General features: G+C 39.4%; 1 protein-coding gene across 5 annotated transcripts in view; it reads right to left on the bottom strand.

The window, feature by feature from the left end:
* PACSIN2 (protein kinase C and casein kinase substrate in neurons 2) overlaps positions 1-18,915 on the bottom strand; it is a 53,232-nt gene extending 34,317 nt beyond the window's left edge. For 3 of the 5 annotated variants that reach the window (XM_085049010.1, XM_085049014.1, XM_085049015.1), the window contains exon 1: positions 18,758-18,915. The gene's annotated coding sequence lies outside the window, so the exon portion shown is untranslated. Of the gene's footprint in view, positions 1-18,235; positions 18,361-18,697 lie in introns of those variants that run through there. The other 2 variants (XM_085049011.1, XM_085049012.1) reach the window with 2 other exon arrangements.
* Between the last annotated feature and the right edge of the window lie 8,830 nt (positions 18,916-27,745).

Raw genomic sequence — 27,745 nt, 5'->3', positions numbered from 1 at the left:
TTCATATATAGTGTCTCAGAAGGACATTGCTGAAGGAGATAAAGACTCCCAGACCCAGTGAAATAACAGACCACAATGTGCGATTGCTCTCTACTAGGTAAACCCAGCAATTTTCTAGGATAGCTCCTCAGCACAAGTACAGTGACATGCCTATCCCACAGCATCAGAAATTATTTGCTAGTATAGCTTTTGCTCAAGGGATAGCCAAAGCTAGCAGAGAACTGTACCAAAGGACCTGTACCCTAAAGCAGAAATTAAATTACTGTTTCCATAATTGTTGGCTTAGATCAAAGCTGTGAAAAAGCTCTGAACAGTAGTTTCCATTTTTACCCCTTCTTTCTGCAGTGATTATCCCCTCACTGTCATTGCCCTGATGACAAAAAGTGGGTCAAATCATCATGCAACATTCCTTGACTCTCAAAATACATTAAAGGGTAGTTTAATACTTGGGGAAAACACTATCAATGAAAAATTGCTAAGGAAGATAGGCTTACAACTTTAAAGCAACATTTTCAGATGTGACAGCCATCAGATAAACTTCATCCCTTTCATCAGTTTCATTTCTGGAACTGATGCAAAACATATAGAGCCCTGCAGAATAAAATTCATAAATGTAGAAAAAAACCCATCCACAGGCACACTTAACTTCAACTACCCTTCTTTACACTATGTTAAATAAGCAATTATTCATTTAGGAACAATAAAAGAACTGTTCAAGTGTTTCAAAATCAATGCTATACTGTAACAGTACAAAAGGGCATGTGACTGTATTTCATATTTCAGATTAAATAAGATTAGTTCAGATTTTAAAGCAAACTGAATGCAGCTTCTAAAGAACTATTAAGAGAATTTGTTTGCTCATGTTAAAGTTGGAGAGAAGGTTACTCAATACTTAGTTTCATTAACATGGCCCTAAAAAAAGAAACTCTTGAATTCTGTTTAAACGGATTTTCAACTCAGTGAGTCTGAGGCAAACTTTAGCCAGGACTTTTCATGCTTCTAGGCAATTTAGTTTTCTGGTCCTGAAATGGTAATTACTGCAACAAGGTCAGAAGACTTCTACTTACAATTTAGTAATCTACACAACATGGGCTGCTGACTTAGTAGAATTAAATATTCCCTAAAAACATGCAGTTATTTTTTGTAATACATATAATGAACTGGCTCCTTACTATGAACTAAACTGATTGGTCTAATTCAGTGATACCTGAAGTACCACTCCTAAATAATAAAGTCAGAGATCATATTTTCTGGCCTTCCTTGTACCCATCATTTGACAAGCAAAGGCAGAAGTGGGGGGGTTGTTGGTTTTAGTTTGTTTAGTGTCTTTTTTTAAACATATACAGTACACTTAAACCTACTTTAACCTCAGTGCAAATGAAAAACCAAGAGTTTTCAGTGTGCAAAACAACATGCTGCTTTAAAAGAGGCATAGGAGATCCAGGTTAGGCAAGGGAGAAGGTGAAAGTTTTTCTTTGGTTCGCCAAGGTTTCACTAATCTTATTAAGGGTTTAGAAAAGAAAGCACAGCAGAGCAGCCAGACTTCCTCATAATTTTCAGCAATCTGGATACATGTTATGTGACCTTACATAGCTCTCAAACACACAAATCCCTCAAATGCAGAATCCCTAAATGTAATAATGTGAAATGAATGTTTACTTTGGTCAACTAACCTCAGAAAGAGTAGTCTTTTCTACCCTTCTACCACTTTTAAGGAAAAGGAAAGCTTTTTATGTCATTTTAAATTAATGATAGACCAAAGTACAAGTAGGTCAGCCATCTACTCTGTAACCTAAATTGGACTGAAGTTCAAGCAAAGTGGGACAAGAGGCCCCATTAGCTGACAGTTCTTGCACTCATCATTACCATTGTGCTTTTGCATTTAATAAAGTTGTGCCATCACTGTGCAGCATTTGAACAGCAGCACATAACCTGCACATTGGAACAATCAGAAGACAGAAAAAAAGAAAGGTAGATAATCTCAAGCAAGTTCAATTTAGTGCTCTCTCAAGATTTGAGTCTGAAAAACACTACTGTTGAAAATTTAAGTATGCAAGACTATATCAAATAAGACCAGACTCAATCACAGTATAGAAGCAAAGTCTTAGTAAAAGCATGAATTGCACAACTGCCTTTTTTCATCATATATGCTGCTGAGTAACTTCAGCATTTTAAATGGTTACACAGGATTCTCAAAACCAGAAACAACTGCTACTACAAGTACAATAATATACGGTTTTTCTTTTTGAATTTAACTTAATTCATATGTCAGTAACCTCTACAGTCACAAAATAGCAGTATGATAGTCATAACAGCTGAGAAAAGCAGGCACAAATAGCTTCAGAATAAAGTGATCAAATTTCTTAAGCTTCTTAGCTTACTGCAAATCATTCTACACATGACCATCAAACTGAAAAACTGCAAAATGTTGAGACTCCAGAAAGTCTGGAGTCATTACATTCAAATGCACCACCATCTTTTAAATGAAAACAGAATTAAATCGGTATTTTTTCACGATGCATAATAACATGAAGTAATCTGAATAGAAGAAAGCTAGTATCATGTAATCATTCTGGAATTACAACATCAAACTTGCACACACTCAAAAGGAACAGCTTGAGCTGGATTTCTAACATGTACTTTGTGCATAAACCATATACATTATGGTCTGTATGCACCCAAACACACAAACCCAGCCATGAGAGTTTTAGCCTAGAGCTATGTTTAACACATTGAGATTTTCAGCTGTCTTATAAAAGGCACTACCAGGGCCCACCTCCAAGGGGAATTTCACTAACTAGCAAGTGATCTGGTGTTTCTGAGTTCAGCTTGAATGCCGCAGCAGATTCCACCCCCCATTTGTCCCGCAAGGTTTGAAGGTGCTGTATTTGAGCTGACAGCTGGGATATCCCCACACTCCTGTCCAAGGCCAGGGCGGGGTGACAATGAACACACACACAAGTGCACCATGCCACTGGAGGCAGGGCTCTGTGTCCCTGCTCACGCTAATGTCCCAGCCAATGCTCTACAATACTCCGTGGTTACTGAAATGAGTCACCTGTCTACACAGGACTGCCATTATAAAGCCCTGTCTCCATATGGCTCAGCAGTTAAGAGCCTGAGCAGCAAAGGAATCAAAAAGGAAAAGGATTAAATGGTTCAACAGCTGAAATAGCTGCAAAATGGAAGTTTCAATTATGCAAAAATACCTTAAAAGTTTAACTGAAAATAAGATTTCTATTTCCCCAAAGAATAAGAAAAGCAAGTCATGTGCCTAATCAATGAGTAATAAATTTCACATTTAACTACCTTTATCATATGGTAGTGGGAAGAACAAGATATATAAGATTTTGAAATACTGCAGAAAAAACCATACAAAGACAATGAAGATTACATGACAGAAATTCCACACAAAGATACTATTTATAATATTTTACAAGCAACATATATGATACTTTTCATAATCATACTCTTTAACATCACAGTTCAAATCAAGAACGTTTCAGCTGAGAACACTTGTGAAACTTAACTACAGACATTTTTCATTTCTGCTTCTGAAGGCTTAAAGCATTAATATAAACATCATGAGGAAAAAGTAGGCCTGCCTCTAGAAAATCTCCTAAACCCACAAAGCTAATGTGAGCTCTAGTATTAAACCATACCCATGGTAACTCCTCAGTCATTTTAAGTTTTTTGGAGAAGGCCAGAAGTTTCTCTAACTCACAAAGAGAATCCCTCCAGTAACTGCAGCCATGAGCTCAGGAACACCTGTTTCTAATAAAGGCAGCTCAACAGCTGAAGAGTCAGGGTCACAACTAACCTTCACACAATCAAGTCAGGTTTCAGGCTACAGCTGTTTTAAAGAGCAATCCACTATCCTTACTCCTAAAGCTTAAGGGTACAGGGCACGTGAAAGAACAATTTTCAAAAATATTTTCAAAAAATACTTTGGAGTGTTTACTAAGGTTGTGTCAGAACAGTCAAAGTCATGTTTAAGGCATATGTATAATTTAAACAGAGAATACTAAAAGCACAAAAGAGATGATGAGTCCAGCTGTAAGGTTTTTCTTGTCATTAAATATTATTAACTCTGGTAAAAGTATCTTAAGGGTATCTACACGTATACTCCTATAGCAGTTTCTCTCTTTCCTTTTGTGTTTAACTTGAAATTCAGCTCATACTGAAAAAACTTGTACAACTGTCCATAGCTGAAAATTAAAATAGCTGCTTCACCAAGGCAAAATATCTAACTGATGCATCAGAGTTACCCAAAATCATAAAGCCAGACAATACACTTAAAAAACAGTTAGATTTTACCACATCTAAAAAATAGCATTAGTAAAGAATGTGCTATGTAGAGTATTCAAGAGCTTAACAACCTTAGGTTGATTCCCTAGACATGCATTTATTCTCTACCTCTTGATTTATGAAACTGAAATGAAACATTCAGCCTTGGCACCTTCCAACAATTTGTCTACCTTTTCCCCTTACAAGAGCTATGAAGAATTTGAATATTCAATATATTTCATAGGAAAACACTTTTTAACCTACTTTATATTTGTTATACTATCTTAAAAAGCCTGTAGCCACAATTCCAGCTGAAAATGCCAATTTCAAACCAAAGAAGGCTAATGGTTATTGATCCTGTCATGGACCAGTGACACTTTACCATTGGAAACTCTGCTCATTTGAGTCTGACAATTGATGATCTAGTTAACTGTGACATAAGACAGTCCACCAGACTATGTTTTCACCAGGGAAAAATCCAGTACTTTTCAGAAGATAAATGTACATCTGTCTGCATTTTCAATGCCAGATTTTAATTGAGAAGTCACCACAATAACTGATTAAATTGGCAAAAGATGAGGATTACAATGAGGATCACAGAATCCTGGAAACAAGTCCTTGGAGCAGATGAGGCTGGACTACTCAAGATGACTTCAAAGAGTGTTCAACAGCCACACTTTGCTACAGTAATCAGTTCCCACAAGAAATACTTCAGCTGAGTGTTTGTCAAGTTACAATGATCACAGAGCCATGCAACAGCCTGACCTTTCTAGTCGGATCTTTCATGGAATAGGGAGCCTTGTTGAGATTATCTAGCACCCTGTCCAGTCACAGCTCGAATGTCTCCAGTGATGGGGACTCTACAATCAATTATCTATCAATTCACAAGACATCATTCAACCTCAGAAAGATAAAAACTAGAGTGCCATTCTCATGGCCAGTTACATTTAATTTGCTTCTTTACACTCTGCACACAGACAGTTCTAGTCCATTTTTCTTTTTTTTTTTCTTTTGCTGAACTAGAAGGCTACACAGTTGCACCTTGGAGCCAAAGCCATTAACTAATCCTTTAACTATAAATTCTAATATCTGAAGAAAAATTTCATGGTACTGGTACAATCCAGAAAGTTCACATTATACTTAATTCATGTAATGATACAGGTTTTTCAATATGGTCCAATTTGTAGGACATAAATTGCAGATACTCAAGTAACTAAGCTTGAAAAAACACTAATTTGATACACACACACTCAACAACTTGTCTTTGTCCCGGGCATGTCACCTCCTGGTATAACTATCTGTTTCTTATCATATGAACATATTTTTACTGTAACATCTACTGGCATGAGATGAAGCTCTAAATCAAAAATATTTCAGTCTTGTATTTCTACTATTGGCAGCTAAAACTCCCTTCAAAGGAAGGCAGCTCTTCTTTCAGAAATATTTGTGTCTGTTCTCATTGATACACAAATTGAAGAATTCTAGTGACACCAGTCTAGCCGACATTTTGTTAGAACTAACATCCACCTGTAGTTCAGCTTTAAGAGCTTTATGTAAAAGAAGGTACAGTAGCTGCCACACAAATCTTCTGCTGGTCTTCATTCTGAGGCTCTCAAAAACAATGCTTGGTACTAAGTGGAACAATTTAGAACTGCAGCGTGTTATGTAATATCAGAAGAGTCCTAAGGTTTTTTCAGAGTTCTCCCTGGATGCTGGTATGAGAATATATGAACTATATCCCTGCAATGTTCACCAAATAAAGAAGTTTCTAAAGATTGCCTTTTCAACCTAAAACCAGTGCAGCAATAAAGAAGGCCATTCGAACAGGTTTAGCGCTGGCTCACAGCTTTGACTAAGTCCTAGCAAAATTAACACTGAAATTAGTTTTACTAACGCCCCATGGTTCCAACTGACAGACAATCAAAACACATCACCAGTGTCCATTTTCTTGTGTCTGGAGAGGTGAAAGTCAATGGAAGACAGGACCAACATAAATCGGTGGAAAAAGGGTTCTCTTAATGTCACTGATACAAAGTAATCACAATACAATGATACAGAAAGGGTTCTTTCAGCTATGCAAAACCACCTCTGGCTCAAGGGATACAGTAGATCAAAGTACAAAGCCAGTGCTTTTGCCTATAAAATAAAGGCACTGAAAGCTTATCTAAACTCCAAAAATTTCTAAAATCATATTTTGCTGTCCTCTAGTTAGGGCACTTCAACAGCAATATTCCAGAATATATTCAGTGGTTTCAGGATTTGGAGGCAAGTCACTAGCGTAAGGCTTATTCAGCTTAACACAGATAACCAGTAATTCTGTATCAAGTTTTAAATTCTAGACAAAACCGGAAGAAATCAAATAACAAACTATTAAATGACTTTTCAAATACATAACTTCTTGCTTGAATATTTAAGTTTCAGTAGGCTAGCTTTAGACAAAACTTCAACTGCTGCATTTTCATTTTATACATTTGACATATATATGTCCAATTCCTACTTCTACTCATCTTCCACCTGAGGTGATGATTTTTCTTTTCCTTAGGACAGATGAACAACTGAGAAACAAGATGTAAAAGTATCTTTTTAAGCTTATGTAGCTGGATTTCCAGCAGCCCTTCCAGTATTCACAGCAACATAAATTCTAATGTAAAAGCCTAGGTGCTGTTCTTTGCACATTCCCATAATTCTCACGAGTTGCTTCAGCTGCATAACTAGAGAAAGTAGCTCCAATTTAATTCATTCTGGGAAGCAATGCAGATTCCTGGAGGATTGGAACAACAGTTGACAAAGCAATTTAACAGGAGCTGTGAGTTTCACATTGCTTATTTCTCTCCATTTGCAGGGTTGAACACTGCACAAGTTAATTGCTATTGCATTACAAAGAGTGTTTCACAAGATTTTCATAAAAGCTTTTTTTTCTGAAATGAGATTACATAACCTTGTTCTCTAATTATTCACTGCACTAAAAAAACTGAAGGATTCATGTGATATCTTTTTCCTTGGCAAATTCAAAACATATTTTGAAAAGCAGGTTTATAAAATCTTCAGCTTTAAAGAGAGAATTTGTACAACAGATTTTTATGGTATTTTTCATACCTAATAAATTGCATTCCAGTGAGTAAGCTAGCTAAATTAGACACTTTACACATCCCTGAAAATTAAAAAATCATAAACACATTATAAACTTCAAAACTGAAATATGATAATTCACAACTCAGAAAAATCAGATCAGAAGATATTATACTGGAACAGCATTATTCACTCAAAAAATGCAGTATTTCATCTATATGTATGAAATAATCCATATGTGAAATAAATACAAGTGCAAAAAACCCTAACACCATAAAAAGTGAACAATGAAAATACCTCCAGATGTACTTGAAAACATCAAAACCTGTTCATCTCTTCTCGTATTTTCCTGCTGTGCAATATCTTTGCAGTGGCATAAATTTAAAGTACTAAATTTAAAGTACTAAAATTATTATTGTAAAACTAGTAATTTTATTCAGCAACACATTAATTACATGCTAAATTTAGCACTACTTCTCCTTAATTACACAAAGCATTTCTGCAATACCTAACAAGTAGAAACAAAGGTGCTTCCTCTATCCAGCCTCTATTGCAAAAAAAGGGGAGGAGGGATAAAGGGGAAACCTCCAATCACAGTTTTAGTTTCTGTACAGGGCTAGCAAAAAACCCCAGCTAAGTGGATCTCTGTAGAAAGAGAAACAACATCATATTTTATCAGACTGATCAAAGTCTAAAGCAAAGAACCTATATGTTATCTTGCACAACCCCAAATAAGTTCAGAATCATTGTATGATATTTGTTTTATCTATTTGCGGTTATCAGTTACGGAACTGTTTGGTAGTGGCCTGACAATGATTAACATTGCATAGCACGCGTTTTACTCATGACATCCATACCACTCACAGGATTTACATCTTCCAGAAACTATGGAATAGCCTAGGTTAAACCAAGTGCTAAAAATGCAGTAATTTGATACAGATTAAACCCACATGTTGCTCTCTGATACAGGGATACTACAAGCCAAAGCTAGTTTGGACAAAGGATTTCTTAGCCAAATTCAAACGAATTTTAAGATCAAATCTCATTTCAAATAACTTCTAAGGTTCACCTACAGACCCTTTAAAGCTATATGGATTGTCCTTTAATCTCCTCAAATTTGTGTGTATGAACATAAATAATAAATTTGGTCCTAGCTCAATGAACACACAAGACATTCATGATATCCCAAGCACCCTTCCCAGTGCAGACAATTAAACAAAGAAAACCACAAAATGTTCTTCAATGTTGTTCTAAGATGTTTTCTGAAGCCAATCTGAACACCTGCTTGAAAAAAAAAATTAATCCAGTGGAATAGCAGTTCACTCAGAATAGCCAAGAAAGCAATTTGGACAGTATCACAGAACAAAAGTAACAAAAGAATCCAACTAATTCTACTTCTTGAATTCTAATAATTCTGAGGAAAGAAAAAAAAAAAAAAGAACCACAAACACCCACAAAACCAAACACAAATAGGTTACAATCAGGTAGGGAAGCAGTTTTCTTTTCCAGTTCAGGAAATGACAGCAACAGCATGGGTTTTTTATACACCTAGATTTTACCCTGGGAGAAAAAAAAAAAAGGAAAGAAGACACTAATATAAAAATACATTTGATTCTTTCCACAAAATGTGTCAGTCTTGGAAATTAAGTATTGAATTGAAATTTAAAGCTACTTCTTCAAAACTTGGGTTAACAATGATGTGCTAACAGAATAATCTAAATCATCTGCTAGGAGTTTCAAAACAATTATTTAGCATTCCCTTTTTTTTCTGTAAATACAGTATTTCATTACATAAGAATAAAATATCAGCATTACACCTTAGAAACATCTACATTATTTATAAGTAAATATTCTAAAAGTAAAAAGGCAAGGACTTTTGGCTCCTTTCTACTTGGAACTAGTTTAACTTCAAAAAGTATTTCAATTGTCTTCTAGTACTTCCACACCAAAATATTTTAAGCAAAAATTCAAGAAAAAACCAGCAAGTTTACCTTAAAATTTATTAATTTCATATTTATTATCGATTCACCCATGCATTTAAAATTAGTCAAAATTAAGAAACAAGTTTAAGCATATCTCCAATTCCCTTAACTACAGAGAGTGTAAGGGTAGAGTCTGAGTGAAGAAGTGTTACACCTTTCTCAGTTGTATTCCAGCAGCTCACGTAGCACAGCTTCACCTGCCAGGCTGAACAACAATCTTGCATTTATATGCACTCCATTTTCCTTACTTTATTACACCTGACCATCTCTGGCATACATCTAATTATAGAAAAACTTATACAAAAACTTGTTTGCATTCAATGCTCACTTTACAGCTCAACTTTGTAGAAATTATTCACTGCACTACATATCTCCGTATGCAGCCTGATCACTTTGTTACAGCATAAATTAATTCCACGGATAGAGACTGATCTCGTTTGTGCCACATTCCAGTTATCCCTCTTAACCCATCCCTACGCCACTGATTCTGTTTGGGAAGTCAGCTGCTGAGCTTTATGCAGCTGAAAATGACTCTGCAAAAACAAAAAGTTTCTTGCTGAACCAGAGAATCAGACCCAGACACAGCACAGCCAGATCAACACAAGCACCACAGAGCACGTAGCAAGAACAAACAGCTGGGCACCAGTGAAAAACCCTGATTTCCTGTTTTAGTCACAACACAGACTATCACTGGTTTTGAAGTTACTTATCGTTGTGAGTAGAAGCATCAACAAACTTTGGAGTCAGTTTAACAAGCTACAAGATGTTCTGTTAACACAAAGAATAGGCAAGTACACAGACCACACACAAGGTAACCTTCAGAAAAAGTCTGACACCCTGGAACAAAGGCAAAAAGATATTTTCCTTGCTTATGTGTAAGCAGTAGGCATACAAGTAAGAGATTATATTTTTGCGTTTGGGAACATATATCAAGCCCATTTAATAACACTGAAACATTGTGCATGTCACATGACTGAAGAGCTTGGATGTGGTTATGTAGGGAGAGAGGACCAAGTGGTCAAAAAAGGAATGGTGGCACTTCTGCAATAATAGTCATTATTCTTTTGAAATATTAGTAACTTGAAAGAACTACCACTCCACAGACATTCTTCACCACACGAGCACTAACTGGTATCTACCAGAGGCCACCCATGCACACTGAACAACAGCACACACAGCTCCTTCTGCAAGGAGCTGCTGCTGGGGGAAGGAGAATGCCACATTATCGTGGCACCCACGTATGTTCCACGTTTTGCTTTCCCAACTCCAAAATTTGTATGTGATTTATAATGGTATATTATGGTGACACTGTCCTGACTAAAACAGCACATTGTGTTCAACAAGAAAGAACTCTATGCATCCATACCTCAGAAGAGAACAGATGACAGAACTAGAAGTGACTATGTGTCCTAAGAAGCTCAGTTTTGGCAAGCTGATAAAATATTACTTCAGTATTATTTTATCACTATATCACGCAAGACTTTTTAACAACTGTCCCCAAAGCCACATTAGAAGAAGAAAACCACATTACCTACAGAAATACCTCTATGTGAAGTGGAAAAGAGGGAAAGTTCAAAGTAACAAATGTAACAAAAGCTAGAAATTACAAAAGATAGCAGAATGAACACAGAAAGAGTTCTACTGGTAGACAGCAAATATATTTAAAGCTCCTTTATTATCTTTACTGTAATGACCTTAGCAACAATGCAGTCACTCACTTTAATGTAGTAACAGAGGCAGAAGATCTATGAATGCTGACAAATAATCTTGAGTGATATGATTATTAGCCCTCAAATTAGAAATTAAAAGGACGTAGGAGCCCAAATCTGCTTTTGTTCAGGAATTCTAAAATATCATTTGGGATGCTCTAGCTCACTCAGCACACAGAAGAACCCTGACAATGCCCAGGCACTCCCTCTCCCACACTCCCAATGGGAGCTTTTCCACCATCCCTGGAAAATGAGGTGATACAGAATAACCTCCCTGTCCTGGCCAGGCCACTCCTGCCTCCTGCAAAAATTAACCTTGTCCTGGCCAGAACCAGGACAAGTCAATTAATACAGAACAAGTAAGATTCCACCTGAGCATACTAACCTGGTAATTATTATTACACAGTAAAAAGAAAAATACAATACAACCAATTTCTTAGCATCATTTTCTTTTTATGAGGACACCATCCTGAGTGATAGTGACTACGCTGAGGACCTAAGTTACAACACAGCACTGAACTTGCTTTCCCAAGCTGTTCTGATCAAGATACAGAATAATACAAGCTCAGTCTGATATTACATTTATTTTAAACTCGGAAAAGAGAGAGTCAAGAAATATCACAAAGCTGGATGTGTTCACTGAGCTACTGCTAATCTATTTACAGTTATTATTAGTGACCTGGTAAAAGATCAGGAATCATGACTGATTACTGCCTAGCCAATTCTAAAAGAAGCCTGAGGAAATAGCAGATAAGACAGAAACCAGTGCTGATAAACCTATCTGCACTGTTTGCTGAAATGAGCACAAGTTAAAGATGCTGATTTGAAATAAGCATTGGGCTGTACCAAGACAAAGTTTAATTTCCCTATCTCATACAGATGAAAAAATATTTTAAGCATCAAGTTTGAGGAATGCTGAAATTGAGCAGAATATTCGGGAGAACATGTTCAATGAATTGTAGGATATCAAAAAAGTGCCGGGAGTAGGCAGCTAGAAGTACATATTATCTGATTATACATCAGAGAGGTTACCCTGTTAGAGACAGCAGAACTAATTAGCTAACTGAGCAACTAACATGGTTGTGGGTAGACTCTAAATCCATTTTTTCAAAATGGGAAGTTTTCTTTGTGGCTATATCAAATTCCAACAGGGATCCATTCACACAAGTCCTAGAGATGGTCTTTTTCAGAAAAGACCAGATGATTACAAATAGTTCTTCCCTGAATTTAAATCTAATAATTTTTTTTTTTACATTTCTACTGCACACTATTAGCAGCTAGATAATCAATCTACTTAAATATTTTAGGAGCAGCAGCAGCAATTAAAATCTGTCTAATCAAATGATAATATCTTTCAATGTCTACAGAATGTTAATGCATGATGCACATACCAAAAATTGCCTATTCATTAAAGCCATCTCCCACACATGCTCCTGAGGATCTAGCCACATCTGCAGCGCATGGAGGACTCCATGGAGGAGCTGTGAAAGCCCAAGGGAGACTGAGACACCTTGGGAAGCCCAGGCTGGAGCAGGCTCCTGGCAGGACCTGTGACCCCATGGAGAGAGGAACCCAGGCTGGAGCAGGCTGCTCCTGATGGATGGGCACCCTGGAAAGGAGCCACACTGGAGCAGTTTGTGAAGAACTGCAGCCTGAGGGAAGGATGCATGTTGGAGAAGCTTGTGGAGAGCTGTCTCCTGGGGGAGGGACTCCATGCTAGAGCAGAGAAAGAGTGTGAGGAGGAAAGAGAAGCTGAGAAACACGTGAGGAACTGACTGCAACTCCCATTCCTTGTCCCCCTGTGCCACCCAGGGGGAGGAGACAAGAGAAAAATCAAGAGTGAAGTTGAGCCTGTAAAAAAGGGAGGGGTTGGTCAAAAGCATTTTAAGATTTGGTTTCATTTCTGACTACCCTACTCTGACTTGATTGGCAATAGTTTAAATTAATTTCCCTGAGTCAAGTATGTTTTGCCCAGCAACGTAACTAGTGAGTGATCTCTCCTGTCCTTATCTCAACTTGTGGGTCTTTTTTTACAGTTTTTCTCCCCTGTCCAGTTGAGGAGAGTGACAGAATTGCTTGGTGAGCAGCTGGCATCCAACCATGGTCAACTCACTGTAGGCCATCAATGAGACAGTAACAGAATAAAATTTCTTTTCACTTATCTTTCTGTTTAGGAGTCTGTTTGCTTAAGACAGCCTGCAAGTGTGCTTTGGAAAGTGGCACCATGAATCATGGGTTATTGGTTGATCATACTTTATCCATAGGCGCTGGTTGTTCCTGCTTTCAATTGAAACAGCTTTCAAAAACAACAAAAACCTCAGTTCTCAGAGCCCTAAAATAACAATCAGTGAGATGGCAATACTCCCAGGTGTGGGTGTAAGAGTTTCTAAGAAATTTAATTGCCCAGAAGAGGAAGAGCTAACCACTCAATTTATTTCTCACTGTATTTGAATGACACTAGACTAACAGCATTCTTTATATGAAGCTCTCTCCTAACACAGAAAAAAACTAAAGGAAAGTTGTGTAAAGGAAATGGTTATCCAGTTTCTCATAAGTAACACAAAGTGCCCACATTTTGGAATGGAACTGTGACCTCAACGCAGCAATAACTTTGGAATAACTAACTTCAGTTAAGATCTCTCTAGAGCTTAAAGCAAGCTGTTCAACAGCTCCTACAAGTTAAGCACAATTGTATGTTGACAAGGTATCAGGTAACTTAGAGTGGTTTGATTATTCCAGGTAAATAAAAAATCAGAGTTTTGAAGGTTTTACCTCTAACTATTAAGGGACAGAGAGAAACTAAATACTTTGGAAAAAATGTTTTTAAGAATGTTATTCAAGGACTGTGAAAGTAAGCATGTCTACAAGTTGATGTTGTATACAGCAGGTTCCATTAAATACAGAGAGTTCATTTAACAGAGCTATACTTGTTTATTATCAATTTATCATTTCTCCCAAAACGAAAGCAGCATTGTTCAACTCAGTAGGGAGCTAGGTATCTGTCAAATTGCCAAGAAAAGACTCAATTAAGGGACAGGATGAAAGGCGTAAGTCAAACCAAAAATATGTCCATTTGTCCTATGACTCATGGCAGATTATTTATTGAAATCTATACTTCACTTCTTTTTAAAAGGGCACATTAAGCATATTCACCTTGCACCTTTTATTTAGCCTATTAAGTCAGAAATTAGGAAAAAACCCATATAATATAGAATAACATTCTTATTAATATACAATATAGAATACATTAGAAAAACATACAATATAGAATAATATTCTTTGTTATATTATTTTAAAATTAATCAAGTATGGCTGTGCATCTGCTATTGACAACAACAACAAACAACATTCTTATTTCAGTATTCAGCTACTATTACTATGCCAGGTAAGTAGTTCTGTGCAAGTTGGTTTTGTAACCCAAACCCCTGGCTGTGCTCAGAAAGCAGAGTATGAGATGCCAGCTACAAGAACTCTGCTAGTCCTTTCAGAGCCCAGTTGACAACATTTTGTTGCTATAATCACCAGCTGGCAATACATTCACCTGGTATGTGGGAGAGATTAATGTACAATTATACATGAAAGTCAGATTTATGAGCCCTATTTGGGCTACTCATGCACAAAGACACAATAAAATAGGGCAGAAAGAATATCACACTTCTGCAACAAGACACTTCGTGATGAACAGTACAGCAACACCAAGGTCAGCCAGTTTTTATAGTAGCAAACAGCTTACTACTTTATATCAGAAGCTAAGAGCTTACAAGCACATCATGATTCTGTGGAATATAAATCACAACAGACATGAGAAGATACTTAGAACACACTTGTGAACTCCTCTGAGTTCACAATGTCAAAGTCTGAGTGGCACCCATTTGCAGGGCATATACTATGTTACATCCATAAGTTTATGTCAAAAGATTACATGAAGTACAGCCTTTTTGGTTTCAGGAAAACTCTTGAAAGAAATATTTAATAATACCATACAGAGTTCTCATTCTCAGCATTTCTGCTTTTATATCGTGGCATGGTTTGTCGTTCACTGGTCTAGAGTATGTGATAAAAGGCAAAAAAGGGTGTTTAAAATTTTTGGCCTATAGATGTCTTGGAATTAGTTCTTAAAGCAGAGTCCTACATAAGCAAAAAGGGTTAACAATATGCACTGGCCCAAAGCCATTCAAGATACACGTTTCCAATACTATCAAAATATTTACAGTACCTTGTGTAAGCCAGAATGGTTTTTAAATATTTGCATATTCTAAAAATTTGAACTAAACCACCTTACTTAAAGCCTGAGAGACATTTTCTTTTTGCCTTGGAGCTCATTACTGTGCAGAGTTACAATAGCCATGTTAGTTTTACCCCTATTTACTAATTAGGGCTGGGTACCTCCTCAAATATTGACACATCCTGTCCACTGAGATCCACAGGATTCTAACCAAGCGCCCCAGTGGCTCAAGCAGAATCCCTCACACTCCAAGCAGCACTCATCAAGGCAGATTCTAGACCGACATCATCAGAGAAATTTGGATTGTTCCCCTCCCCTAAGTAAGGCACCTTGAGGATAACACATAAAGGAACAACATTCAAGTCTTGTGACAAATTTGACTATGAACCAACCCCAGAATAACAACAGGTGTTTTACTGTCAGCTCCAGGTTATTCTTCTCAGCCTACTAGCCAGGTAACATTCATATTAAATACAGCATTCTATTCAGTCACAGACTCCGAACGCTTAGCTCAGTATGTCTCAGTACAGTTACATCACTGTTTTATTTCCTACTTCTTCCTTTTCACCTCCTGGGAATAATTCATCTTTACATTAAGTCAAAAATCAGTAACTGGGTTTAGTTGAAAGGGGCAATGTCACTTCTTGAAGTTCTGGGGATTACGACAGAGTTTGAATTAAATCCTATGTTACAAAGAAGTTGTTAGTCTCACAGACTAGTCTTCAATTCAAGCATTAGAGATTTCATTCCAGGTTTCAGGCAACAAGAAAATCATTAAATCCTAGTATTTTTTTTAAAAAGCAGAGTTTCCAAGAACCAAAAAGGCACTCATGTATTACTTTATATGGATGCTTAAAAATATATATTAAAAAACAAACAAAAAACAAACAAACTCCCAAAAAAACAAAAACCCCACAGAAAAACAACACCCCCCCCAGTCACCTTCAATCTGCATCTACTGTTCTCCTGGTTTATTGTATGAGAAGATGCCGGTTCTCCCGGACCTGACACACTATGAAAACTACACACCGACTCAGAAACAGAAAGCTACCTTTCAGCTACTTTATGTTACAACACAGGCAACTTTTGACCAGCAGCGCTGCTAAGCATTTCATCCAATTCCTGCAATAAGTACAGAATTTTCTTGTCCTGCATTTATAGGCTACCAATTAAATTCACAGTTAACTTCAGGCTCATTTTAACCACAATCAAGGAAGCACAGAATTGACATATGGACATCTTTAAGCACATAGCTCACTCAGCTCTAGAGCAGGAAAAGCTACCCATATGCTCCACAGACAGACCACAAGAACAAAACCTCCCATGCCTAACACTAAATCATCCAAACATGTCACCTGGTAAAAATAACAGGTTCACAATACTGATTTTCAGACAAACAGTCAAGTGGCTTGTCACAAGAAAAGAAAGTAGACATCTACCCTCTGGAAAGATATATCATCTAGATATTTTCTGAAGGCACTGTTTAAAAACATTCATAGATCACAATGATCTGGACCACAGTCCAGAAAGCCATGCTCTTATGACAGTATTTCAAAGGCATAAGAAAGAAAAGTTAGATCCAGATTTGCAAACTACTTACCCAAGGGAGTTTGGAACACTTGAGCACAGAACAGCCATGGCAAGGTGACACCTGCACACCTCTCCTGCTCACCACACTGCAGCTGTGGTGTATCAGAGATCAGGGATCTCTGAAATGATGCTGCACTGTGCTAAACAGAAATGCTCCATATGCTAATAAATGTTCCTGCTTAAGCTGAATCAGTCATAATTGACAGAATATAACTACTATCTTTGAAGGCAAATTGCAAGTTTGACAAAATATAATTTCAGGCAGGTACAGGTATAAAAGTGCCAGCACATTAGCCCTCAGTGCTAATAACCTTAATAGTAAAGAATGCAATCAAGAAGTTTTGACAATCTGAAATACAGCTGGCAAACTCTTTTAGTTACTGCTCACCTTTAAGCAGAAACACAAGCCATAATGTCATGTGTGTCCACCCTGCCCAAGAAACCAACGAAGCAGTGCTTTTGCACTGGTCTGTCTTGTCACAGACATACGAGAATGATCCTTTTGTTGCACTATAATCAGAATGAAAACTCAGTTGATTACATAACGCAGTCTTCCCTATGGCTTTTATAATAATGCACTACTATTGTTTTAAATTTTAAAAGAAGGGGAAAGGTTTTTGCTTTTAAAGAAGAGCTGAAGAAATGCTGGCATTAAATCCAAATCAGCAGAAGGGAATCCCTCATGTTCTCCCCAACAGCAAGAGAAAACAGTCTCATGGCAGCCTTTTAAGCAGTCTTTTGGAGGTCGGGGAGCACAACAGAAACAAAAATGCCTAGCCCATCCAAGGCTCATTTTTTACCCCAGTCTGGGTCAAATGACCAAACTTACACAAACAGGTACAGGAAACATGAGCAGTGGTGTACTAGTTTTAAATTATCCCAGCTAATCTATGATTTTAATCAAGTAACCCAAGCGTTTAAAACTGCAAGATTGCAACAGTTTTCAAACTGTTCAGTTTACAAAGGACAGCATATGTCACCTGCATCTTTCTGGCTTCCTTCACTGCCCAGGCAAAAGGATGACAGCTCAGAAGACTGAATTTATCAGCTTCTGAGTCACTCCAAGCAGAGACAGCTGAGAAAGACAGACACAGCAAGCCAGGCAGACACTGTACACATCCTGTCCTCCCCTAACCAGGTAGCCCCAATGCACATAAAGAGATGTTTGTCTCTAACGCAGAGGTTTCGGTCTGGGAGATGAGAAGATTCTTTCCACAAGCCAAAAAAGGGAAAGTCAAGATAGAAGGCGGCAAAGGCAAGACCAAGCAGCTTTACTCAGCTGGGTCATTACGGGTACGCAGGAGGCCCCAAGCTGTTTAAAACCTCACTCTCCCCCGTAGAAACACCTCCTCCCACCAAACCAGCAGCGTTACCTGCCATCATCCGCGGCGCCGCGATTTCAAAGCCGGCAGGAAAAACCCAGCTGCTCAAGTTAAGGACTCCCATCCTCGCCTTCTTCTCCTCCCGTCCCCAAACCAAAGTCGCCGCCACCACCCAGTGGGTCACTAAACTTCCCCGAGCAGGGAGCTCTCCCCTCCTACAGGAACCGAGCCAGTGTCGTCATCCCTCGCAAGCCCCAGCCCTGCCCTTCCCCGCCTGGCGCCGTGCAAGGAGAGCTTCACCTTCCCCGCGCCCTCCGCAGCAGCAGCCCCGTCGCGGCCGCAGGGTCGACGGCCCACACCCAGCGCGGTCCGCGGGAGTCATCCCCCGGCCCGGCCCGGCCCGGCCCCAGCACGGGCAGCGCCGCCGGCCCGGCTGCGGCAGCGGCACCAGCGGCTCCCCCCGCCCGGACCCACCGCCCGCCATTGCCCAACGGCTCCGACGGGGATCCCAACCCGGCCTCCGGCTCGAGCCTCTCCCGAAGGCGGGGCCCCGGAGCGCGGCGCGGCCCTCACCTGCAGCGCCGGGACCTGCCCGTCGCCTGTGCCCGGCGGGCGTGAGGGTGACGAGACGGCGAGAGCGCGGCGGAACCGACCCGACCCTGCGCTCCGCTCCGCTCGGCGCCGCCGTGCGGCCACCGCCCCCGCCCGCCCCCTGGCGCCCGCCCAGCCGCCTCCCCATTGGCTGAGACCTCCAGTGAGCTCCCGCCCTTCTACCGTCCATTGGCTCTCCGCGACTGCCAATCAATGCCGTTTTGTCGTCGGGGGCGGTGAGGGACGGCGCGCGCGCCCGCGGCCCCCGCGCGCTCCCCGGGCGCCGTCGGGGACACTGAGGGCCAGGCGCGCGGCCCCGCCCCCTCCCGCCCCGGCCCGGGTCACCCTGGGAGCTCCGACCTCCCCCGGCCCGGGTCATCCCGGGAGCTCCAACCTCCCCCGGCCCGGGTCACCCCGGGGGCTCCGACCGGCCCGGGTCACCCTGGGAGCTCCGACCTCCCCCGGCCCGGGTCATCCCGGGGGGCTCCGACCGGCCCGGGTCACCCCGGGGGCTCCGACCTCCCCCGGCCCGGGTCACCCCGGGAGCTCCGACCCCGCGGGGGCGGTGGCTGCCCGGCCCGCCCGGCAGCAGCGTTAGCCAGGTGTACGAGTGTAGGAAACCGTGACAGGAGCACTGCGGAACGTGGCAGGGCGCGGCGGGGACAGCACGGTGTCCGTGTCCCGTTTCCACTGCGGGGCACCGTGAATAAGCAGATGTTGTTCCCCGAAGCGAGATGTGAGCCGGGCGACAGTTCCCGGGCAGTGGCGGGGACTTTTCCGCGCCCGGCAGCGGTGCGGGCGGTGATCGCGCTCCGGCGGCACTGCGGCACGGGGAGCGCCCGCTCGGGGCTGGGCTGGGCTGGGCTGGCAGCTGCCCCGGGCACGGGCTCAAGGACAGGGCCACCTCTGACACGGCGCCGCTGCTTCGGTGGCACCGCTGCCCGCGGAGCTGCGCAGTACTAGCCCAGTATCAGAACTGTTACTCCCGACTTCGCCTATCTTTCGGATTTATTTGTTTTAGACAGAGGACTACTTCAAGTTCCAAGCAGCAGCCACGACGGTGACCTTATTTCGTCCCTTCAGCCTTTGCCTTCTCTGCCACTAGTTTCTGCATTTCCCTCCCATCTGCCCTTCTCATCACTGCTCTGCCTCCAGCGCGGTCCCTGGGGACAGCCTGGTTTGAGGACAGCAAGATCTCTGGATCACTGGGTAGGGCTGCAAAACAGTCCTAAGAGTACTTTCCTCTTGGCCATGGTTCTTATGCAAGCCCACATATAATCAGATAGACGCCAAGTCTTCCTGTACTCTTTCACTCAGTCTGTGACTCATTAACTTAAAACTTAAGTTCACTTAGGTTAGTTCACTAGGATTGTGAGACCATAGCACTGGGATAAATTTTATCTTCTGAATGCCCTTGAAAAATGGACTCGAATTAATTGCAATTAACATTACTGTGAAATTTGGTCAGGTTGGTAAGCTTTTCTAAGATCAAACATGATTTCTCCCCTTCCCTCGTCTCATTTTCTTCTACATCCTATGTTGAAAGTTAACAGTTCATGTTTGCAAAATTTTGTGATTTATGGTTTCTTACACTTACAACTAGAGCTGCAATTTAATTTTCTACAGTCTCATTAAATGTGAGATCAAGCTTCCTTTACAGGACACTACAAGGGACACAAACAACCACAAACACAGCTCTTTCTGTAAAGAATTAAGCTTCCGTTTTGCCTAGAGCATTGTCAAAGCTGGAAATTCTCTGTGCCAGAATACTTAGACTTTCTTCAACCTAACATCAAAACAGTCATTCATCTCTTTGTTTGGTCAAATAATGCTCAAACTTGTTCAAAGATGGAAGAAACAGAACAGGAATTCAACATAAATCATAGCACTCTCTGGAAGAACCGAGTTCATTCTGCGATGAAAGGGAATTCCAGTTTGGCAGAGGACAGAACCTGCAGCCTGGGGTGCACTGACACAGAAAATCCCCAACTATTTCATACAGACTTGGTTGAATACCACCACCTTGTGCCCCAAAAATCACTTCACTGTGCACAAACACCATGCTGGTTTCTTCTATGCTACTGCCTGTGACAATCAGGGCCCATGTTCTGATATTAGGCCACTTCGGGGACAATTACTGTAAAAGGAGCAAGAAATGTATCTTCAAGTCCCCAGTCTGGTGGCACAAACTATCAGACAGCCTTTTAACAATTAAGAAAATATTCTTCAAATCAGTTATTCCCACACATTGACTTTGTTGGCTGATGTACTGCTTATACATTTTATATATACAAAACATGTAATTATATATATTACAATATGCACATGGAAATAGTATACGATTTATAACTCTATTTACATATAGTTTACGGTACTTACATATATACCTTTACTATACTTTTTATATATTATACATATATATTACATATATATATACACATACATACAGGTACAGTACATTTAGCCCTTGTGTCATAGTGTAAAGGCAGTGTGTTATTTTGGGACTTGTCTTCATATGGAACTTGAACTGGTTCTGCCTTCCAAGGGAATAGAGAGTGATCAGTAATTTGGAATTTACAAACATTTTTGTACAAACAGCTGGATTCAGATTTTAGTACAACTTGCAAAATAACAACTGTGTTTTCCAATTTTTCACTTAAACATCTTTATAATTCCACTAGCACCTTTATAAGAGCTATGAAACATAATTATAAATGCTATGAAACTATAATTTTGAAGATAAAAAGGTAAATTAGTAAGGACTATTAGTTGGAAAAAAGAAAGCTTACCAAAAGGCAATTTTTATGAACATCTTAATTTAATATTTGGAGGTTTCTCAAGGCACTACATTAGGGAATAATATTTTCAAGCTGCTGAATATTCTTTTCTGCTTGCAAAATGTTTTTTATCCTTTTGACACTTAGATGAAAAATGCTTGGACACCTTTGGAAGCCAGTAAGACAGTAACTGTTACAAGAGTTTTAAAAACACATTTTTAACTGTTGAGTATTTGCTCCTTTCTAAGTATACCACTTGAAACCATTTGGAAGCAACATTATTAGAGTCACCTTAGTGTACTTCTTGAATCAACACTCTTGCTCTTTCTGTGAAGAAAGCAGAATTTGTCTGCACTGGCATTAACACACATGCAGGTACAGTAATTTGACTTCATTACTTATAGTAAGACAGTTTAAGGTATGTATAAATATATACAGGGCTTAAGGCTACACACACTGAATAAATACATACATATATGCACTCAAAAAACTGCCTGGGGAAATATACCCCAGTAGTTAATAAAGCACCATTTTTTTAACTTATAAAATGTAAATTAGTTTTATGTATATTCAATCATTATGTTTTTCTTCTAGTGAATTAAAAGAGATTAGTGGTCTAATTATATCTATCATCAGTGATGCAGGATCCCAGCGTGATGATTCCATAAATAGTTTACTCATGTAGAGAATCACACTTTAGCATATTAGTAATTTTTATTTTAGTATTTTGGTATTTTTCCTAAGTATTAAAATGCAGATGTTCTCTGAACATTTTCAGTTATATTAAAAATGTGACATCCAGTGAAAGATTACCTTGATCTTTTTCCTTAGAAGAACAGCTGACAGTCAGTCCAGCCCCACTGGTGAGCATTTGATTCAGACTGTTAGGAACAGGACAGGAAGTTTGTAGGGAAAAAAAAATCCTTTCATTTTAGTTAAGTATCCCACGGTTATTTTTACTTTTAACACAATCTATTTTTAAATATGCTTCTTGTTTCTTCTGCTGTCCTCAGAAATTCCATGTGTCCTTTTAAGCACTAGTACTTTCTCTGTAAAGAAATTCTGTCTCGTGGCTTCACTCAAAACAAATTTTGTGTTTCTTGACTGCTGCAAGAATATTTCAGCACTCTCTTCAAACTCTCTCTTGCTAAGGAAGTCCATGTGTTATACATCTTTATTTACACTTTAAATGTAAATTTAAATCCTGAAGCATATTTTGATTGCAAATGTAATGCCGTTAGGGACTATATATGCCAACCAATGACAAAGAATTGCAAATTATTAAATTTAATTCCACTCAAATCAATCAATTTCACTGTTTCACTGCCCAACTTTCACTGCGAAAGAACCTTTCCAATAAAAGCCATGTTCTTGCCTGAAATATTTTTTGTCTCATTTTTCATGACGGTTTTAATTACTGTTTCATACTGTCCAAACTTTTCTATTTTACAATAATTATCTATTACTACCTCAGATGTGAATGATTTGCTTTTAATAATTAGGAATAACTAAGGCCTAGAAGACTTTCTGTCACTAGTAAAGGTACCTATGTCATCATAATTGGGAAAGTTCGAGTATGGAGAGCTTGCCTAGGCTTTGATGGCAACTTAGAAAAGGTGGAAAAACATGCAGTCTAGCACACACAACTTCCTACTATCCAGTAAAAACAACCAATTTTTCCAAGATACTCATTTATGTTCCTGTTTCCTCTCAATCGTCGAATGTTAAAATTGTGGCTTAAGTCAGCTTTACCCAGTTATACACACTTGTTTTCTGCAAAGAAGAGAGGAATAAAGTTTCTGTTTGGGTTTTTTTTTGTGCTTTATGTGTGTGTTTGTGGGTTTTTTTTGTTAGGAAGCCCTGCAGGTCAGCAGCTATAGATTGTTGCTATAGACACTAGTGTTCCATTTGGATACCTTTGCACCACAGGGAACACAGTCCATCCTACTGACCCAAAGGCTGGAGTGAAGTCTTGTCATAAAGCAGGCATGGAACATCAACTCCCTTCTCTAATCTTCATTCTAAGTCAACTGAACAGCAACTACTTGAGAGAAACAGCACCCTTCCTTTACTGCAGATAAATGAGCTCTGCCTGACATGTTCTGCTGATGAAATGCAGAGCTATATATCTTCTGTGAAATGTCTATTGTTTTGCTAAGTTTATAGCAGGAAGTGAATCAGGAGACAGGGACATTTTAGGCAGAAGTCCTATTGTAAAGCCAACAGTAATGAAGTAACTTTAGGAATAATACTGCTTCTTTTATACTAATTAAGTTCCTCAAGCCATGTACAGAAGCTATTCTGTGGGAATCTTATTAATTCCTTCCATGTCAAAGAATTAATAGGGAGAAAGGTTAGAGCCCAGGAAGCAAGCCCCACTATTCAACTTTAACAATAAACTCCTTCTACACTGATGCCATTATAACAATTCCTGTAGCTGTTTAGAACTCGTCTATTTAATTCTTCATACAATACTGTCCTTATGCCAATGATCACTGGAGCATAGGAAGAACAGAATTTTAGGACTGAGACACACATTTATATCAGCTCTGCCTGGCAAGTTATTATACTAGCCAAAGTCAGAACTTTTGAGAACTGTTATTTCCGATTTATTTTGCTCTCCTGAAAGCCAAAATAATTTCTTTGTTAGATACATTTGTAGGATGACTGGCACAAGGCCACAGTTAGTTACTAAGAACTAAGAGCTTGTCTGCTTGCAGTCACTCAGATTTAAGCCCTCTCAGTCAGAGGTAAAACAGTCTTTAACCTCTTGGAGAATTAGACTCCAGCAAAAAGAGCCACCAAACATGTGAATGAGAGCATCCACACGACGATTATCATCTTTCATTACATGTGTCAGCATCACTCCTGTAGTCAATTCCCCTTACCTCCTGCAGCAGAGAGGTGCCTCAAGTGAAGTACACATCTCCCAAATCACCTCAGTTCCAGCTGATAGCAGAGCATGCCCCAGGCTCTTACCTGCCTGGGCACCACTTGGTACCATTAGTTCTGTCCTATTACAGCAAGAGATTTAGTTAAAGATGCAGAAGTGAAAAGTTGAAGATTTTATCTCTGAGTAAGCAATTAAAGTTTTCATTTCCAGTTACTGTTCCTCCTAAGTCGATTTTCACCTTTACCTTTCAAGACCAGGTACAAACTAGCATCTCACAGTGTGATATCCACATACCACCCTCTTCCTCCCCCCACAGAACTATTAGCTATGACTGCGTTTGTTTCCTTGTCATTCTCCAAGTCTGCAGCCAAGCTGCTTTATGCACTGTCATTCCAGCTAACACAGACTCTTTCCTTACTCGAATTCCTTCAGAGAATGACTGTTTTTCACCAAGACTTGAAAAAAGACATTACGTAGCAACAGAGCTTCCTAATTTTGAGTTTCTCAAGAACATTCTGCTGACGTACACAAGGCCTCAAGTTCTGCACAGAAAAGGAAGAATTGCTTCTTGCTCACAGATTTTGTTCCTGGGTTTGTGTTGTGGTTTTAAGCCCAGCTGGAGATGAAACACCATCCAGTCACTCGCTCAGCTCCCTCTCTTCCCCCCCACCCTGGTGGAATGGGGAGGAGAATTGAAGTAGAACTTGTATGTAGAGATAAGAAGAGTTTAATAATTAGAAATAAGATAAACTACAATAATAATGGTTAATAATAATAATGGGGAAAAAATCACAAGTGATGCACAATTCAATTGCTCACCACCTGCAGACCTCACCCCTCAGACCCAGATTGGCCCTGGTGAGTAAGTCCCCCAGTTTATATTCCATGGTGTGGAATATCCTGGTCTGGTCAGTTCAGCTCACCTGTCCCAGCTATGCTCCTTCTCCATTTCTTTAGTGCACTTCCTCACTGGCAGAGCATGAGACAAGACAAGCAAATAGTCCTGGACTTAGGATAAACACGACTTAGCAAAAACCCAAAACATCAGTGTGTTAGTGACATCATTCTTGATCCAAATCCAAAAGCACAGCAATAGCTACTGAGAAGAAATTAACTCTATCCCAGTTGAAACCAGGACAGTTTAGTACTGATAATCAGAAAACCAATCTTAGTATGTTAGAATTCAGTATAATTTCAGTTTTGTTCCTTAAAACTCCCTTTACATACATAGGTTTTTCATACATTAGAAATGAAAATATAATTAGGATTTCAAACTTCAACCTCTGCAAAAAGCCTGTCAGAAAATGAAATGAGGAGAAAGCAGTCTGATGTATATAATCACTAGCCTATTGTTTAAAAAAAAAAAAATTGAATGAGATCAGGAAGAGAGGGTCACTGCATTTGTAGTGTCTTTGAATTCTTGGTCTTTAAAGAGAACATTGTGTGATTAAATTCATGTGTGGGTCAGCAAGATAAATTACTAGTAATACATTGGTTGGAGATATAATTGTAAAATGTGGTATCACCATTTGAAATCTTAACTCCAGTTCTAAGGTTATATACCACATAGTCAAAGATTCCTATCAGTTTTGGGTTTTTTTTCTTTTTTTCCCTCAGTTAGTAATATTTTGATGTTTTTATTTTGAGGTAGTAATGATAGTTTGCTAGATATTTCACAAAGATGTTTCATCCTCAAGGGTTTGAAATGTACTTTCTCACTACTACACTGGGTCAGAGAGAAGGATTTGCATGTTTAGATTTGATAGGCCTGTTACAAAAACATTTTCCATATAAAATACTGCTTCATAAATACTGTATTTTACTTAATGTATCTGCTATACACTGGGACAGAAATCTTTATTCTTTGAAAGCAACAACAAGACTTCCAGTCCTGACATCTGAACTATTGCATACTAAGGATGCAAATGAGTTGACTCTTTCCAAACAAACAGAAACCCCCTAAACAATTAAATAAGAATTTTCAGTATTAGTAATATTACAAGCAGTGCCATTAATATTTTGTATTGTTAATGTCTATGTTCTGGAGGCCACGATTCACCTCACTGCCTACCTGTAATAACACCAATGCCAACAACAGAGTACCACCAACAAGCTAGTTCGGAAAAACAAGATTATTTAGATGCTGTTATCAGTACTGGGTCATTGTGAAACTACAGCTACAAGTATCCCCCGGATTCCATCTCCAAAGCCTTCCACAGCCATAAATCCTAATAACCCAGACCTGGTTTTGCTGTCATGTTGAGCCTTCCCAAAAAGGAGAGCTACTGTTGCAATAGAAGAACACCACAGCAACACACCCTCTGTCTGAGCCACTACAGAAATTAATCATAAGCAGGGAGAGAAAGCCCCATTTTCCTTCTATCAGAGTCTCCTTGTTATGTTACCTGTCTCTTAAAAATATAATCATACTACAAAATACTATTTACAACAGGCCCACAGTCCCTATGGCTGTTACTACTTCCCACTTTATCCCTGACAGGCAGTTGGGGGTAAAACCGGAAACATCTGCCCACTAAATACCACATAATTAAAACAACACTACTGATGATTAACACATCTGACTACACATCTACTTAAGAGCAGCTGACCTGTCAAGACTCAAATATACAAGCAAGATTCACAGCTAGGAACTGAAAAAACAAAAAAAACCCCACTACCACCAAACCCCACACCAAAAAAACAAACAAAAAAGCCCAAACAGAAAACCCCAACTCCAAAATATGAGACCCAGAATTTAGGTGAGCTTTACTGTCCTGCAGTGATCATCTTGACTTAGCCTTACTTATTTCAAGAGCCAACTAGAATATGCTTTTGTGGAGGCCAGGGAGAAGATTCAAGCCTGATGAAGAGAGAATCAGTTAGATTTTAACAAAATTATATAAGATTAATGAAGATTACGACTCAATCTACACATTTCATTCCTTATTGCAAAGATAAAACTCAGATTCTGTGTAAGGATATTGATCAGCCCAGCCCACATCTGCCCTCCCTCCTCAACACAAGCTGCTCTTGCCAGACAGTGTTCAACTGTCCCAAAGACCAGTTTGCTGCCCTCTTCTACAAGGACCTTCCAAAGCAGGCAAAGTGGTGCAGTTGCAGATGGTCTTGTTTAGGTGTTCAAGAAACTAAACTTTTGGGAGAGTTTAACTTTACTAAAAAAATTTAAAAAAAAAAAAGGAGGGAGGGAGAGAGAAGGAGAATAAAACCAACCAGTGCACATTACTGTTTATAAATAACCACCCAATATCTGGTGGAAAGTCAAGTGGAAACAACAGCCAA

This window comes from Lichenostomus cassidix, chromosome 1Aa (assembly GCF_008360975.1).
Source record: "Lichenostomus cassidix isolate B80296 chromosome 1Aa, HeHo_3.0, whole genome shotgun sequence".
Lineage (NCBI taxonomy): Eukaryota > Metazoa > Chordata > Aves > Passeriformes > Meliphagidae > Lichenostomus > Lichenostomus cassidix.
The sequence above is the reverse complement of the archived record's forward strand: the minus strand, read 5'-3'. Positions and strand labels throughout refer to the sequence as shown.